General features: G+C 34.5%; 1 pseudogene; it reads right to left on the bottom strand.

Moving 5' to 3' along the window:
* Positions 1-15,795: 15,795 nt before the first annotated feature.
* LOC117080446 lies at positions 15,796-16,734 on the bottom strand (annotated as a pseudogene).

Raw genomic sequence — 16,734 nt, 5'->3', positions numbered from 1 at the left:
TTACTGGTCATAGAGATTTTTCTTTTTATGTTTACTAGTTTTTTATTTTATGCTTTATATTATGATAAGAAAACTATAGAGACTACAGATAATGTTATTTTCTTTGGAAATATTTTCCTTGTTTTATGTTATCCAGATAAGGGGAACAACTAATCACTTCTCTCCAGTTAGGACTTGGGCTGAGTCAAGGCCAATTTCAGTTTTAGTCAAATGAGTCTTTGTTTTAGACACTCTTATTCCTGGGAAAAAACCCTTCAGAAATTTTGATTAAGACTCTGAAAAGCCCTTTTCTCTTCCATTTTAAGAATCCCTATGGAAGATTCAATACTTCCTTTCAGAAGTCTTTTAATTTGGTATTTAGACTCTATTTCATGTAGCTTCAACATTTGAAAAATTATGGAAAGGAGAGGATAGAATACAGTTTAGGCATGCCCCCTGACCCAGGTAGGTCTGTCTTTCATAGGAATCACAAGAAATTTCATAATGTATTCCAGAATCTCTTGACTTAGTTCCTCAGCATCTAGTGTGCCCACAGTACTCAGCAAATGTCTCACAGGGAAAAATAGCTCTGCATTTGAGACCTTCATGTTTCAAAATTTTTACTACAGTCCTGTATAGCCACTAAAATCTCTGCTGGTTTTTCTTTCCACTAGTAGAAACTTTCTTCTTGGGCAAAGAGTGATCCTTAGCACGTGTCCAGAATCAGCAAATAGTCCTGGGGGGGAAAAGGGGTTGGCAATTGTCAAGTTGCTTTTGCATAGTTCTCAGCTCTCTGACGGCTTAATATGTAATTAAATATTTGCAATTTATTTGTCTTTTTCTGGTTGTCATAATGGAAACATTATCATGCCATGTCCTATTATGTTATATCCAAAGCAGGGATTTCAAACTGGTTAATGTCTGCCTTGATGATATAAAAATAACAAACGAATAATATTTAGCTTGAAGAGAACAAATGTTTATGCTTTTGGACAAATAAGATATATTATTTCTACTTTCCCATCAAAACACAAAAAATTGTTATAGATTTTTTTCACTTATATTTTGAGATTCACTTAATTCTGGATTTTAAGTATTTCCTAACTTTAGCATTTAGTATTAGAATTTATATTAGCATTTATATAATGGAAAATGAATATGGAAAATGAAATGCTCTCTTTAGTCTTACCTAAATTGAAAATAAACACACAGCAAATGTACCAACTTACACTAGCATTTTAAAAGTAAACATTATGTTTCTGGAGTAAATTTTGACTCATTATACTTCTGGACATAAAATAAAAGATTATCCGCTTGGACATAAATTTTGACTGAACATTTTATTTTTCTCTTGTCGTACATTATTTTTATTATATCGATAAGACAGAAGCATTAATTAGTATCTTAACTATCTTGTATAGTGTGCTTCTTACAGTTACATATTTTTCTCCCAAAATGCTAATGATTTTAAAGAATATCAGAAATTTCCAGACTTTTTTATTTCTATCAATCCTGTTAGTGAATTTAGTCATTTCTATGATTTTTAACAGCTACAATTTCAATAAACAATTTTGTTGTTTCTCCTGAAGAGAGTATAATGGTACATTGTGCTGTACTTTATGTCATAGAGCTTTTTTCACATGGGAAGTAATAGTGCAATTTGTGGTTTTATGTTGTCAATGATTGTTTTTCTCTCCTCCTCTTGTTTTACTCTCTCAGGAGCATTTGAAGATAGTTTACTGTTCTGTCCTTGAATTATCTTCTCAGTTTTTATAGTATCAACTTGCTCCTATACCTCCCCAACAATTTTCCAAGATTGAATCAGAAAAAAATCTATAAATCATATCTTCAAATCTTAACATTTGCATACTTGACCCTACATGATTAGATTTCTATTCACCTCATCTACTTTACCTTCTACTTCACCTCCACAAATATTCTGCTACAACTCTTTCTATTCTTTGAACTCTTTGATCTAATTTTAGAAGTTGGCTTCTTGAAATTTCTTTTTCCTGTGCCCCAAATACTGTCATTGCCTATTTTTCTATGGCTTACTGCTTATTAGATAAGTTTCAGTCCACACATCCTCTTCTCAGTGAAAAGTTCTCTGACCAGCCAATTTTGATTACATATACCCAAATAGGGAATGAAAGATTTTCAAACCAGAATTCATAAAAGAACTATATCACAGGTCAACCTTTGATGAATGGGGGAGTTTAGTCACCCATTCTCAGATCAGGCAGCTGGGTCCTAAAATAAGATTTGAGTATTTACGTTAATCTCTTTAGAGATATCCCTGCTTGATTTTAACCTTATTAAAATGTTGATTATTTTGCCTAAAACTAATCTGTACCCTAAATCCTATAATAACTAAATCTTTTCATTTGTTTGGTGAGACACCCCATTGCTCCTCTGGTCTCCCTCTTTGCAATTAGATAAAAACAAAAACAAAAACAAAAACCAAGACAACCCTGAATTTGTTGGATGACAAGCTTCTCTGTAAAGTCATAGATTGATTGGGCTGGGATACTGTCATTGATATCTAACCTTCTACTCCATTCAATATTCTACCCATGCTGAATTTTGTTTTGATAGCTAAACATTGCCATGGGTACTTTGATTGTGTACTTCTAGCTCTTGGAAGAAGACCATCATTTCTGCAGAAATAAAACTTCATTAAGAAATTTCTCCATTGGCTGGGCGCGGTGGCTCAAGCCTGTAATCCCAGCACTTTGGGAGGCCGAGACGGGCGGATCACGAGGTCAGGAGATTGAGATCATCCTGGCTAACACAGTGAAACCCCGTCTCTACTAAAAAATACAAAAAACTAGCCGGGCGAGGTGGCAGGCACCTGAAGTCCCAGCTACTCGGGAGGCTGAGGCAGGAGAATGGCGTAAACGCGGGAGGCGGAGCTTGCAGTGAGCTGAGATCCGGCCACTGCACTCCAGCCCGGGCAACAGAGCGAGACTCCGTCTCAAAAAAAAAAAAAAAAGAAAAAAGAAATTTCTCCATCAAGAAATTATAATTTTCATTATATAAAAATTTATGATTTAAATTATAATATAACTTACACTGGCATCTTAATTTGAAAAATTTTTTATTTAATTATTTTTAGCACAGATGATCCTAGTTTTCATAACATGTATTAACAATTTGTATGTATTCTACCTGGCCAAGAGCATGTCAAATGTAAATAAGAAAACTTCAAGAATCTATCCCATATAAAAAAGTAACATAGAGCACATACAAAAATTTATGAATAATCATGTTTATGACAAATTTATTGATACTGGCAAATCATCTGAAATAAATATTCAATAAGAATCTATAGGTTGGCTAAAATGATATATTTTGTAATATATTGTTTATGTGAAAATCTGTTAGGCAGTATTAAATAAAGTTAAATAAATATGTGAAGTTCATTTTGTACCAAAGGAAATTTCTTGTCATGTATTTTTAAGTAAAAATATACTAATCATTATACAACATAGAAATACATGAAAATATGATTAAATAACAAAATGTTTTCTAATATTAATACTTATTTTTATAAGTGTAATTGGTAATTATAACATTATTATATTATATTTTTAGAGAACATATACTGTTGAAATATTACATATATCAATTTAAAATCTAAAATAAATGGAATAGGGAAGGAGTAAGTAATGGACTTACATTAGAATCAGAACAATTCCTGAAGTTATAAAGAGAAGGGAAACATTCAGAGATGTGACTTGACTACATAAAATGTAGGTCCTCCTCTATAACTAGACTTAAAGAACAAATAAAATAAGGAAATCCTTGTATAAAAAGATTACTGTTTGGGAAAACTGTAAAATGTGAAATATAGTAGATGTTAAATATGAAACAGTTACACTGGTAACTAATTATGATAAACTCTTAAATTTTTATAATTTGCAGTTAGTTAAAATATGTTTCAAGTATGATAAATACTTGTTAGAAATATGTGTAAAAATAATAGGGTATAAATTATTGAAATAAAAATAAGTTTGATTTCCAAATACATTTAAAAGTTCAAGTAAGAGATAAACAGAGTTGTACCATAAACACAAGAGTCAAAGAGGAAATTCTTTGTGCATTTAAATATTTTCCAAATAGTCTACAATGAGAATTTCATACTTTCACTTTTTAAAATGAAAAATTATTTTCTTGATTTAGTAACTATTATGTTAGTAATGACAGTAGATGCAGTAGATACCAGAGAAACAACAAACATTCACACACATAAATGCTCATACACATGAAAAACATATACCAATATACATTACAATTTATTAACAATGGATAAGAACATCAATAACTGGTAACTTGTATAATCATTTTATTTCCATTATTCTGTATTGGCTATTCTTAAAGAGTGATGATTATTTATTCAAGTAAATAAATAAATTTTATATTATTTTATTATAAAAAGGTTCAATATACAGAAAATTTTTAAAAAATTTATGATGACCAATTTTATGTCAACCACCAAGATTCTTCCATTAAATTTTACCTCTACTTGCTTTATTATATAGATGTTCCTTGATGTATGATGAGGTTATGTCCCAATAAAGTAATCATAAGTTGAAGATATTTAATGTAAAAATGTATTTAATATACATAATCTATAAGTCATATTAAATCCAAGTAAGACTACCCCAATATGAATTGTAATCACACTGTCAAAGTTCAAAAATAAAGATTCTGAAAGTGGCAGGGGAAAGAAACAAATAACTGATGAAAGAAATTGAAGAGGACACCGAAAAGAAATGACAAGATATTCCATGTTCGTGGATTGGAAGAGCCAATATTGTTAAAATGTCCATACTACCCAAAGCAACCTACAGATTCAATGCAATCACTGTCAAAATATCAATGACATTCTTCACACAAATTAAAAAAAAAATCCTACAATGCATACAGAACCACAAAAGAGCCAGAATAGCCAAAGCTATCCTAAACAAAATGAACAAAACTGGCAGAGTCACATTACCTGACTTCAAATTATACTACAGAGCTATAGTAACCCAAACAGCATGGTACTGGCATAAAAACAGACACATAGACCAATGGAACAGAATGAAGATCACAGAAACAAAACCACACATCTACAGTAAACTCATTTTTGACAAAGGTGCCAGGAACATACACTGGGGAAAAGACAGTTTCTTTAACAAATGATGCTAGGGAAACTAGATATCCACATGAAAAAAAAAAAAAAAAAGAAAAAAAAGAAACTAGACTGTATCACTGCATCTTTCACCATATACAAAAATCAAATCAAAATGGAATGAAGACTTAAATCTAATACTTCAAGCTAAGAAAGTGCTACAAGAAAACATTGGAGAAACTCTCCCAGGCAATGGTCTGGGTAAAAATTTCTTTCTGTCTTTTTTGTTTTTTTTTTTGAGACAGAGTCTCGCTCTGTTGCCCAGGCTGGAGTGCAGTGGAGTGATTTCTGTTCACTGCAAGCTCCGCCTCCCGGGTTCATGCCATTCTCCCGCCTCAGCCTCCCAAGTAGCTGGGACTACAGGCACCCGCCACCATGCCCAGCTAATTGTTCTGGGCAAAAATTTGTTGAGCAATACCCCACAAGCACAGGCAACCACAACCAAAATGGACAAATAGAATCACATCAAGTTAAAAAACTTCTGCACAGCAAAAGAAACATTCAACTAAGTGAAGAGACAACCCACAGAATGGTAGAAAATATTTACAAACTACCTATATAAAAAGGGGTTCATAGCCAGAGTATACAAGGAGCTCAGACAACACTATAGGAAAAAAGTCTAAAAATCTGATTAAAAAATAGGCAAAAATTTGAATAGACATTTCTCAAAAGAAGACATACAAATGGCAAACAGGCTTATGAAAAGGTGCCTCCTATGAAAGCAATAGCATTGCTCATCAGAGAAATACAAATTAAAACTACAGTGAGATACCACCTCACCTCAGTTAAAATGGCTTTTATCCAAGAGATAGGCAATAACAAATGCTGGTGAGGATGTGAAGAGAAGCAATCTCTTGTACACTGTTGGTGGGAATGTAAACTAGTATAACCACTATGGAAAACAGTTTGGAGGTTCCTCAAAATACTAAAAATAGAGCTAGCATGGGATCCAGCAATCCCCCTGCTGGGTATACACCCAAAAGAAAGGAAACCAGCATATGGAAGAGATATCTGCACTCCCATGTTTATTGCAGCACTATTCACAATAGCCAAGATTTGGAAGTAACCTAAGTGTCCATCAACAGATGAATGGATAAAGAAAATCTGGTACATGTACACAATGGAGTACTATTATTGTAATATTCAGTACTAATATTCAGCCATAAAAAGAATGAGATCCTGTCATTTGTGACAACATGAATATAACTGGAGATCACTACATTAACTGAAATAAAGCTTGCGAAGAAAGACAAACGTTGCGTATTCTCACTTATGCTGGATCTAAAAATCAAAACAATTGAGTTCATGGACATAGAGAGTAGAAGGATGGTTACCAGAGGCTGGGAAGTGTAGTGGGGGTGGGGGAGGAGGTGGGGATGGTTAATGGGTACAAAAAGTAGAATGAATAAGACCTACTCTTTGATAGCACAAAAGGGCGATTATAGTTGATAATAATTTGATTGTACATTTGAAACAACTAAAAGAGTAAAAGTGAATTGTTTGTAACACAAAAGATAAATGCTTGAGACGTACACTTCATTCTCCATGATGTGATCACTATGCATTGCATGCCTGTATCAAAACATATAATGCACCCCATAAATATATACACCTATTATTTATCCACAAAAATTAAAAATAAAAACAAATAAAAGAAGAAACAGCACCAATATACAACCTACCATTGTACCTCAAGAAAACAGAAAAACAAGAGCAAATGCAAAATTAGTTCTGCTTTTTCTGAAGCTATAAAACTAGACTACTTTATATTGTTTAAAGATAAACAATGGAAGGGGTACACAAAAAGAAGAGTTGATTTGTTGAAAAGATAAACAAAATTGACAAACTGGTAATTAAGAAAAAATGGACAAACCAGTAACTAAGAAAAAAAGAGAAAACTCAAATAAATAAAATGAGAGATTAAAAAGGAGACATTACAACTGATATCGCAGAAGTCATAGAGGATCATAAGACTATTGTGAACAATTATACACCAAATAATTGGGAAATAGAGAAGAAATAGATAAATTCCTGGAAACATAGTACCTACCAAAATTGCATTATGAATAAATGGAAACCTGAACAGACTAATAATGTGCAAGGAGATTGAATCAGTAATAAAAAGTATGCCATCATAAAACCTCAGTATGGCACAGTACAATTTTGTCAAATATTTACAGAAGATTTACTACCAATTCTTCACAAAATATTCCAAAAAACTAAAGAGGAGGGAATTATTCCCAACTGATTCTACAAAATCAGCTATACTCAGACACCAAAACCAGACAAGTTTCCAAAAACAAAAGAAGAAAAACTACAGACCAATATCCCTGAGGATCATAGATACAGTGTTCCTCAATAAAATGCTATCAAACTGATTTCAACAGTATATGGAAAAGATTGTTCACCATGATCAAGGGAGAAACATCCTAGGAATGCAAAAATGGTTCAAAATATGAAAATCAATAAATGTGAGACATTAAATTAACAGAATGAAGGACAAAAATAATCATTTTAATAGATACTGAAAAAGTGTTTGACAAAATTCAACACTATTCATGACAAAAACTCTGAACAAATTAGGTGTAGAAGGAATGTACCTCAACACAATAAAGGTCATATATGACAAATCCTCGACTAACATTTTACCCAGTGGGGAAAAGTTGAAAGCTTTTTCACTGAAATCGGGAACAAGACAAGGATGCCTACTGTCAGTACTTGTATTCAACATAGTACTGGAAGTCCTAGCCAGAGCAATTAGGCAAGAGAAAGAAGTAGAAGACCCTTTCATTGGAAAGGAAGAAGTTAATTTTTCCCTGTTTGCGAATAACACTATCTTATATGAAGTGTTATTCATATAAAGACTCCACCAAAAACTATTAGAATATGCAAATTCAGTAAAATTGAAGCATAAAAAATCAACAAAAATATTAGTAGTCTTCTTACATGTTAGTAGCAAACTATCTGAAAAAGAAATCGAGAAAACTATCCCATTTACAATAGCTGCAAAAATAAAATAAAATATCTAGACATAAATTTAACCAACAAGGTGAAATATCTCTACAATGAACGACAAAAAAAAGCAAAACACTGATTAAAGCAATTGAAGAAGACACAAATAAATGAATATTATATATTCATAAATTAGAAAAATAATATCGTTAAAACATTTATACTACTCAAAACTATATACAGATTCAATGCAATCCCTATCAAAATACCAATGACATTTTTTTACAGAAATAGACAAAACAATCCTGAAAGACCTATAAAACCACACAAACCCCCAAGTAACCAAAGTAATTTTCACCAAAAAGAACAAAGTTGAAGACATCACATTAACTGGCTGCAAAATATGCAATAAAACTATAGTAACCAAAACATCATGGCACTAGCATAAAAACAGATACATTGACCAATGGAACAGAAATAGGGAGCCTAGAAATATTTCTATGCACTTAGAGACAATACATTTTCGACCAAGTAAGTCACCAAGAACACATATTGGGAAAAGGATAGTCTCTTCAGTAAGTAGGATACGAAGAAGTGGATATTCACATGCAGAATGAAATTAGACCCTTATCTCACCTTATATATAAAAAAAGTCAAAGAAGATTAAAGCCCTAAACATAAGACCAGAAACCATGAAACTACTAGAAGAAAATACAGGGGAAAGGCTTCAGAGATTGGTGTGGGTAAGGATTTTTTTTGGATATGACCTCAAAATCAAATATAACAAAAAGCAAAATAGACAAATGAGATTATATTCAAAGAAAAAGATTCTGCACAGCAGAGAAAATAATCAACAAAGTGCAAAGACAACCTATAAAGTGGGAGAAAATCTGTGCAGTCTATATACCTGATATGGCATTAATATCTAAAATTTATAAGGAACTCAAATAACTTAATGGCAAGAAAACAAACAACCCTATTTAAAAAGGGCAAAACACTTGAGTAAACATTTATCAAAAGAAGACATACAAATGGCCAATAGGTCAATAGGTGTATGAAAAAATGTTAAACATCACTGATGATCAGGGAAATATAAACCAAATCCACAATGAGATATCACTTTGCACCTGTCTTAATGGCTACTATCAAAAAGACAAAATAACAAATAGTAAGGATGTGAAGAAAAATGAACTCTTACACACTGTTGGTGGGAATGTTAATTAGTACAGACATTATGGAAAACACTCTTTAAGGTCCTCAAAATATTAAAAATAGAACTATCATATGATTCAGTAACACCACTATTGAGTATATATCCAAAGGAAATAAAATCAGTGTATCAAAGAGATATTTGTGCTTCCATGTTTATTGCAGCACTATTCACAAAGGCCAAGATATGGAATCACTCTAAGTGTCTATCTACAGATAAAAATGGATAAAGAAAATGTAGTATATATACACAATGGAATACTATTCAGCCATCAAAAAGAACACAATCCTGTGAGTTGCAACATGTTTGAACCTGGAGAGCATTAAGTTAGATAGAGACACAAAATGACAAATGTTGGATGATCTCACTCATATGTGAGTGAGAAAAAAGTTGATCTCATAGAAGTAGAGAGTAGAATGTTGGTTACCAGAGGTATGGATGGTTAAGGGAGAGGCAGGGATAGGGAGATGGTGGTCAAAGGATATGTAATTACAGTTAGATGAGAGAAATGTATATAATATATTAAACATGTATCCAGAATAGGCAATTACATAGAGTTAGAAAGTAGATAAGTAATTGCCTGGGGCTAGGGAAAGAGAGGAAGAGAATAGGTGGGAGTGGGCAGGAAAAGGAAGAATGACTACTAATGGCTATGAAGTTTTTTATGTGATGAAAATGTTCTAAAATTGATTGTGGTGATGGTTGCATAACTCTGTGAACATACTAAGACCATTGGATTATAGATTTTATTTATTTCTGTTATTTCTATTTTTTTTATTACATTTCCATAGTTTTTGGGGAACAGGTGGCTTTTGGTTACACAGATAAGCTCTTTAGTGGTGATTTCTGAGATTTTGGTGCACTGGTCACCAGAGCTGCATATACTATACCCAATGTGTAGTCTTTTATCCCTCACCTCCTCCCACCCTTCCTCCCACATCCCCAAAGTCCATTATGTAACTCTCATACCTTTGCATCCTCCTAACTTAGCTCCCACATACAAGTGAGAACATACAATATGTGATTTTCCACTCTTGTGTTACTTCACTTAGACTAATGATCTCCAACTCCATCCGGGTTGCTGCAAATGCCATTATTTCATTTCTTTTTATGGCTGAGTAGTATTTCATGATATATATACTACATTTTCTTTATCCACTTGTTGGTTGATGGGCATTTAGGCTGGATTATACACTTTAAATGGATGAATTGTATGATATGTAAATTATATCTCGATAAAACTGTTTAAAAGAAAAGAAAAGCCCAGGACTTGATGGTTTCACTCATGAATTCTACAAAACATTTAAAGAAGAAAGAAAACCAATCCTTCTCAAACTTTCAAAAAACTGAAGAAGAGGACAAAATTCCAAACAAATTTTATGAGACTAGGACTACTCTGATACAAAAGACAGACAAGGATCATACAATAAAAGAAAATTACTCTGAGAGCAGTGGCTCACATCTGTAATCCCAATACATTGAAAGGTTGAGACAGGAGGATCACTTGAGCCCTGAAGTTTGAGACCAACCTAGGCAACATAGTGAGACTGTGTTTCTACAAAAAACAGAAAAAAGTAGCTAGACAGGGTGGTGTGTGCCTGTAATCCCAGCTACTTGGGAGGCTGAGGTAGGAGGGTTGCTTGAGCCCAGGAGTTGAGGCTAAAGTGAGCCATGATCACACCACTGCATTCCAGCCTGGGCAACAGAGCGAGGTATTGTCTCAAAAAAAAAAAATTACATGCAAATATCCTCAACAAATATAAACATAGATGCAAAAATCCTCAACAAATACTAGCAAACTGAATTCAACAGCATATAAAAATTATCATTCATCAAGATCAAGTGAGATTGATTCCACATACACATGTGATATATCATATTAACAGGATGAAGAACAGAAGTCATATGATCATCTCAACAGATGCAGAAAGTATTTAACACAATTCAACTTTTTTTCATGAAAAAAGTTCTCAACGAATTACGTATAGAAGGAATGCACCTCAACACAATAAAGGCCATACATGACATACCCTCAGCTAACATCATACTCAGTGAGGAAAAGTTTAAAGCCTTTCCTCAAAGGTCAGGAACATAATAAAAATGCTCACTCTGACCACTTCTAGTTAGCATAGTACTGAAAGTCCTAGCCAGAGCAATTTGGCAGGAGAAAGAAACAAAAGATTTCTAGATGGAAAAGGAGGAAGTTAAATTGTCCCTGGTTTGCAGATGACATGATTATATGTGAAGAAAACCTTATAGACTCCACCAAAAATCTGTTAGCACTGATAAAAATTCAGTAAAGTAGCAAGATAAAAATTAACACATAAAATTAGTAGCTTTCCTATACACTAACAATGAAGTATCTATAAAAGAAATCAAGAACACAATTTTATGATAACATTAATAAGAATAAGTTACGTAGGAATATATTTAGCCAAGGAAGTGAAATCCTGTACACTGAAAACTATAAAACATTGATGAAGGAAATTGAAGAAGACACAAATAAATGGGAAGATATCCTCTGTTCATGGATTGGAAGAACTAATATTGTTAAAACATCCACACTACCCAAAGCAATCTGTAGATTCAATGTAGTCCCTATCAAAATATCAATGACATTCTTCACAGAAGTAGAAAACACAACTTTAAAATTATTATGGAACCACATAAGACCTTGAATAGCCAAAGCATTCTCAAGTAAAAAAATGAAAAATAAAAACCAAAAACCACAGCACTTTGGGAGGCCGAGACGGGCGGATCACGTGGTCAGGAGATCCAGACCATCCTGGCTAACACAGTGAAACCCCGTCTCTACTAAAAAATACAAAAACTAGCCGGGCGAGGTGGCGGGCGTCTGTAGTCCCAGCTACTCGGGAGGCTGAAGCAGGAGAATGGCGTAAAAACCCGGAGGTGGAGCTTGCAGTGAGCTGAGATCCGGCCACTGCACTCCAGTCCGGGCGACAGAGCGAGACTCCGCCTCAAAAAAAAAAAAAAAAACCAAAAACCAAAATTGGAGGTATAATAATACCTGACTTCAATATACTACAAAATATATTACAAAGCTATAGTAATTAAAACAGCAAGGCACTAACATTAACAAAAGGACACAAAGACCAATGGAGCAGACTAAAGAGCCTAGTAAAATTGACTTTTGCCAAAGGTGGCCAGAAAAAACAAGAGGGAAAATTAGTCTCTTTAATAAATGGTATTGGGATAATTCAATATCCGCAAACAAAAGAATAAAATTAGATCCTTATCTCACTCTACATACAAAAATTAAGTCAAAATGGATTAAAGGCTTAACTGTGAGACTGGAAACTCTAAAACAACTAATAGAAAACAGAGGGGAAAAGCTTCATGACATTGGTCTGGGCAATAACTTTTTGAATAAGAATCCAAAAGCATAGGCTGGGCCCGGTGGCTCAAGCCTGTAATCCCAGCACTTTGGGAGGCCGAGACAGGCGGATCACGAGGTCAGGAGATTGAGACCATCCAGGCTAACCTGGTGAAACCCCGGCTCTACTAAAAAAATACAAAAAACTAGCCGGGCGAGGTGGCGGGCGCCTGTAGTCCCAGCCACTCGGGAGGCTGAGGCAGGAGAATGGCGTAAACGAGGGAGGCGGAGCTTGCAGTGAGCTGAGATCCGGCCACTGCACTCCAGCCTGGGCGACAGAGCGACTCCGTCTCAAAAAAAAAAAAAAAGTATCCAAAACATAGGCAACAAAAATGAAAATTGGCAGAATTATTTAAAACTAAAAAAACTTCTGCATAGGCAAGAAATAACAGAGGAAAAAGACAATCTTTCGAGTGGGAGAAAATATTTGCAAACCTTCATCTGATAAGGGCTTAATAGCCAAAATATATAAATAATTCAAATAAATCAATAATAAGAAATAAACTTCTTAAAAAATGGGCAAAGTACCTAAATAGGCAATTCTCAAAGAAGACATACAAATGGCCAGTAGGTAAATGAAGAAAAAATAAAGGTCAACAAAACTAATCATCAGGGAAATGCAAATTAAAACCACAATGAGATATCACCTCATACAAATTAGAATGACTATTAACAAAAAGACAAAAGATAAAAAATGTTGGAGAGAATGGGGAGAAGGGGAACCCTTGCAAATTGTTGGTGGGAATGTTAGATAGTATAAGTATGATGGAAAACAGTATGGACATTCATCAAAAAATTAAAAATAGAACTATCTATGATCCATCTATCTCACTACTGTGTATATACCCAAATATATGAAATCAGTATGTTGAAGACATATTCATTCTCATGTTCGTTGCAGCACTATCCACAATATCCCAGATATGGACTCAAAATAAGTGTCTATCGATGGATGAATGGATACAGAAAATGTAGTATATACACATAATGGAATACTATTCAGCCTTATAAAAGAAAGAAATTCTGCCATTTGCAATAACAGGGATGAATTTAGAGGACATAATGTTAAATGAAGTAAGCCAGGCATAGAAAGACAAATACCTCATTATCTCACTCACATGTTGAACACACAGAAGTAGAGTAGAATTGTGGCTAGGACCCTGGGGTGGGGTAAAGGGTTGAGGATGGAGAGATGTTGGTCACAGAACACAAAAGTTCAGTTAGATAAGAGAACTAAGTTCAAGAGATCTATTGTACAACATGGTGACTATAGTTAAAAGAGATGTATTTCATTCTTGAAAATTGCTAAGATAGGCCGGGCGCGGTGGCTCAAGCCTGTAATCCCAGCACTTTGGGAGGTGAAACCCCGTCTCTACTAAAATATACAAAAAATTAGCCGGGCGAGATGGCGGGCGCCTGTAGTCCCAGCTACTCGGGAGGCTGAGGCAAGAGAATGGCGTAAACCCGGGAGGCGGAGCTTGCAGTGAGCTGAGATCCGGCCACTGCACTCCAGCCTGGGCGACAGAGCGAGACTCCGTCTCAAAAAAAAAAAAAAAAAAAAAAAAGAAAATTGCTAAGATAGCAGGTTTTAAATTTTCTTACCACAACAAATGAGGTAATGTATATGTTAATTAGCTCAATTTACCCATTCCACAATGTGTACGTATTTTAAAACATGTTGTACACGATAAATATAATTTTGTTTTTCAATAAAAAAGAAAATTAAAAAAATTTATAAAAGGGAAAAAATTAGGTTATAGACTACAACTATAGTATAGTCACTATTCTACATATTTATCATATTATAATATTTTGCAAATAGATACAGGAATTGATACAGATGAAAATAAATACAAATACAGATTCAGATTCAGATACAGATGTATAGATATGTACATTTATAAACAAAGATGTATAGCTATATATAACAAATTTTAACAGTAAAATTGCTTGAGAGCTCTAAGATGGTAGTTTTATGAGCTCCATTTCAAGTTTGTTTTTTCACAATTTCTAATGCTTCCTAGAAGGAACATAGACTTTTAATAAAATAAGTATTAAAAATATGAGCAATATGCTATTTTTCTCATAAAAAATTATCAACTATAATACACTGAGAAGGAATTGTGATTGGAGACAATGTCAGAGGAGATGACATGAGAATTAGATATGAAAGGAGGAATAAGAGTTTTCCACAAGCTGATGGAGGTTATTTCAAGAGAAGGCAGAGTACCTGAAGAGTATGGTATAACCTGAGAAAACTGACAAATTAATGGCCTGATGCATCTGAAGTTCAGGTTGCATAGAAAGTATTGGGAAGTGTCGTTGTAAAAACACTCAGAATTCATGTGAATAAACATCTTGAATGTTCTCCTGAGGAGGAGATCATTGAAGAACACAGCCTGACACTGAGAATGAAGGAGTTCCCTTTCTTCAGCATTTCCCCAGCACACACCACACCTTCAGAAATCACAGGTCATTCCTCAACACAAAAATGATCAGACTCAGGTTCCTCAAGAGTTGTTCTGCAAAATATGAATCACACAATTTATTTGCAGTCCTCTATTATAGACATTCATGTTCATAGGATATAAATTATAACATAATAGAAATAAATGGAAAACCTAGGAATCACTGATTCTAAGAATGTCACTTAGCTAGAATGAAGGACATAAAAGAATGGAGGTTTGTACATGATTTTACAGGAATACAACATGTCTCAGAGCTTCAGAAACTCAGTACAGGATAGATGAACAAATTCCAATGCCAGAGCACTGCTCTCACTTTATCTATTTCCAAAGATTATGATAGTGTTGTCCTATTAAGGATACATGACTTCTGAAAAATCAGTCTATTCTCTCCTAGGCTCTGTGCAGGAGGTAGTTTGTTCAGTCAAACGTTACATTGCTCTCCTAGGTTCTTTAAAAAATGGAAGAGTAAGCCCTGCAACTTCCCACTTGACCTTGCTCCAGACATGGTACTCACTGAGTTATTTCCTACTGTGTCAGCTGACCTCTCCCATCTACCACTTCCATACCCACTTAGCAGATAGCTAGAGATTCTGAAAACTCAGTTCTTAAACCAAAGTTATTTCTGTTTTATAAACAAAAAATGAGCCACTTGTTCCTGCATTTACTTGGTTTTGATCCCATAAAAAATGGGATTCAGCATAGGTGGAACCAGAAAGCAGACATTAGCCAATGGGATGTAGATACAATATGGAATGTGGTGTCCAAACCTCTAGGTAAGGACTGTGAAGATGCCAGACCCATAAAAGAGGATGATGATGCAAACATGGGAGCCACATGTGTTGAGAGTTTTGTGGCGAGCATCTGGAGAAGGCATGTGGAAGACAGCATGGAGAATCAGCATATAGGAAATTAGTACAACATCTAAGACCACCGTTGACATTAGAATGGAAAACCCATACTAAATGTTTATTCGAATGTCATTACATGCATATTTGGCTAGGCCAATGTGTTCACAAAAGGTGTGTGGAATAATATTATTCTGGCAGAAAGTCAATCTTTTTAAAAGAAATATGATAGAGAAAATTGTACCATAACTTCTCAGGGAGACAGTCATACAAATTTTCTTAATCAGAGCATTTGTAAGAATGGTGGTGTACCTCAGTGGGTAGCATATGGCAATGTAGCGGTCAAAGGCCATCACTAGCAAGATCCCTGACTCAGAGATGAAGGTGGAATGGATGATGAAGAGCTGAGTAATGCAACGATCCAGGGAGATGTCCCCAGCATGGAACCAGAAGATAGCTAAGGCCTGAGGAATGGTGCACGTGGAGAGGACAATGTCTGCTCCAGCCAGCATGCAGAGGAAGAGGTACATGGGTTCATGAAGGCTGCGCTTTGTGAGGATAATGAAGATGAGCAGGCTGTTCCCAGGAAGGGCGGTGACATAAGAAATGAAGAATGGGATAGAAATCCACATGTGCTGGTCCTCTAGGCAGGGGATGCCCAGCAAGTGAAAGACTGTGTGGCTAGTGCCACTGTGGTTTGCAGTAGGCAT

The sequence above is a fragment of the Trachypithecus francoisi genome, unplaced genomic scaffold, assembly GCF_009764315.1.
Source record: "Trachypithecus francoisi isolate TF-2019V2 unplaced genomic scaffold, Tfra_2.0 Lachesis_group8, whole genome shotgun sequence".
Classification (NCBI taxonomy): domain Eukaryota; kingdom Metazoa; phylum Chordata; class Mammalia; order Primates; family Cercopithecidae; genus Trachypithecus; species Trachypithecus francoisi.
This window is presented reverse-complemented; position numbering and strand designations above follow the sequence as displayed.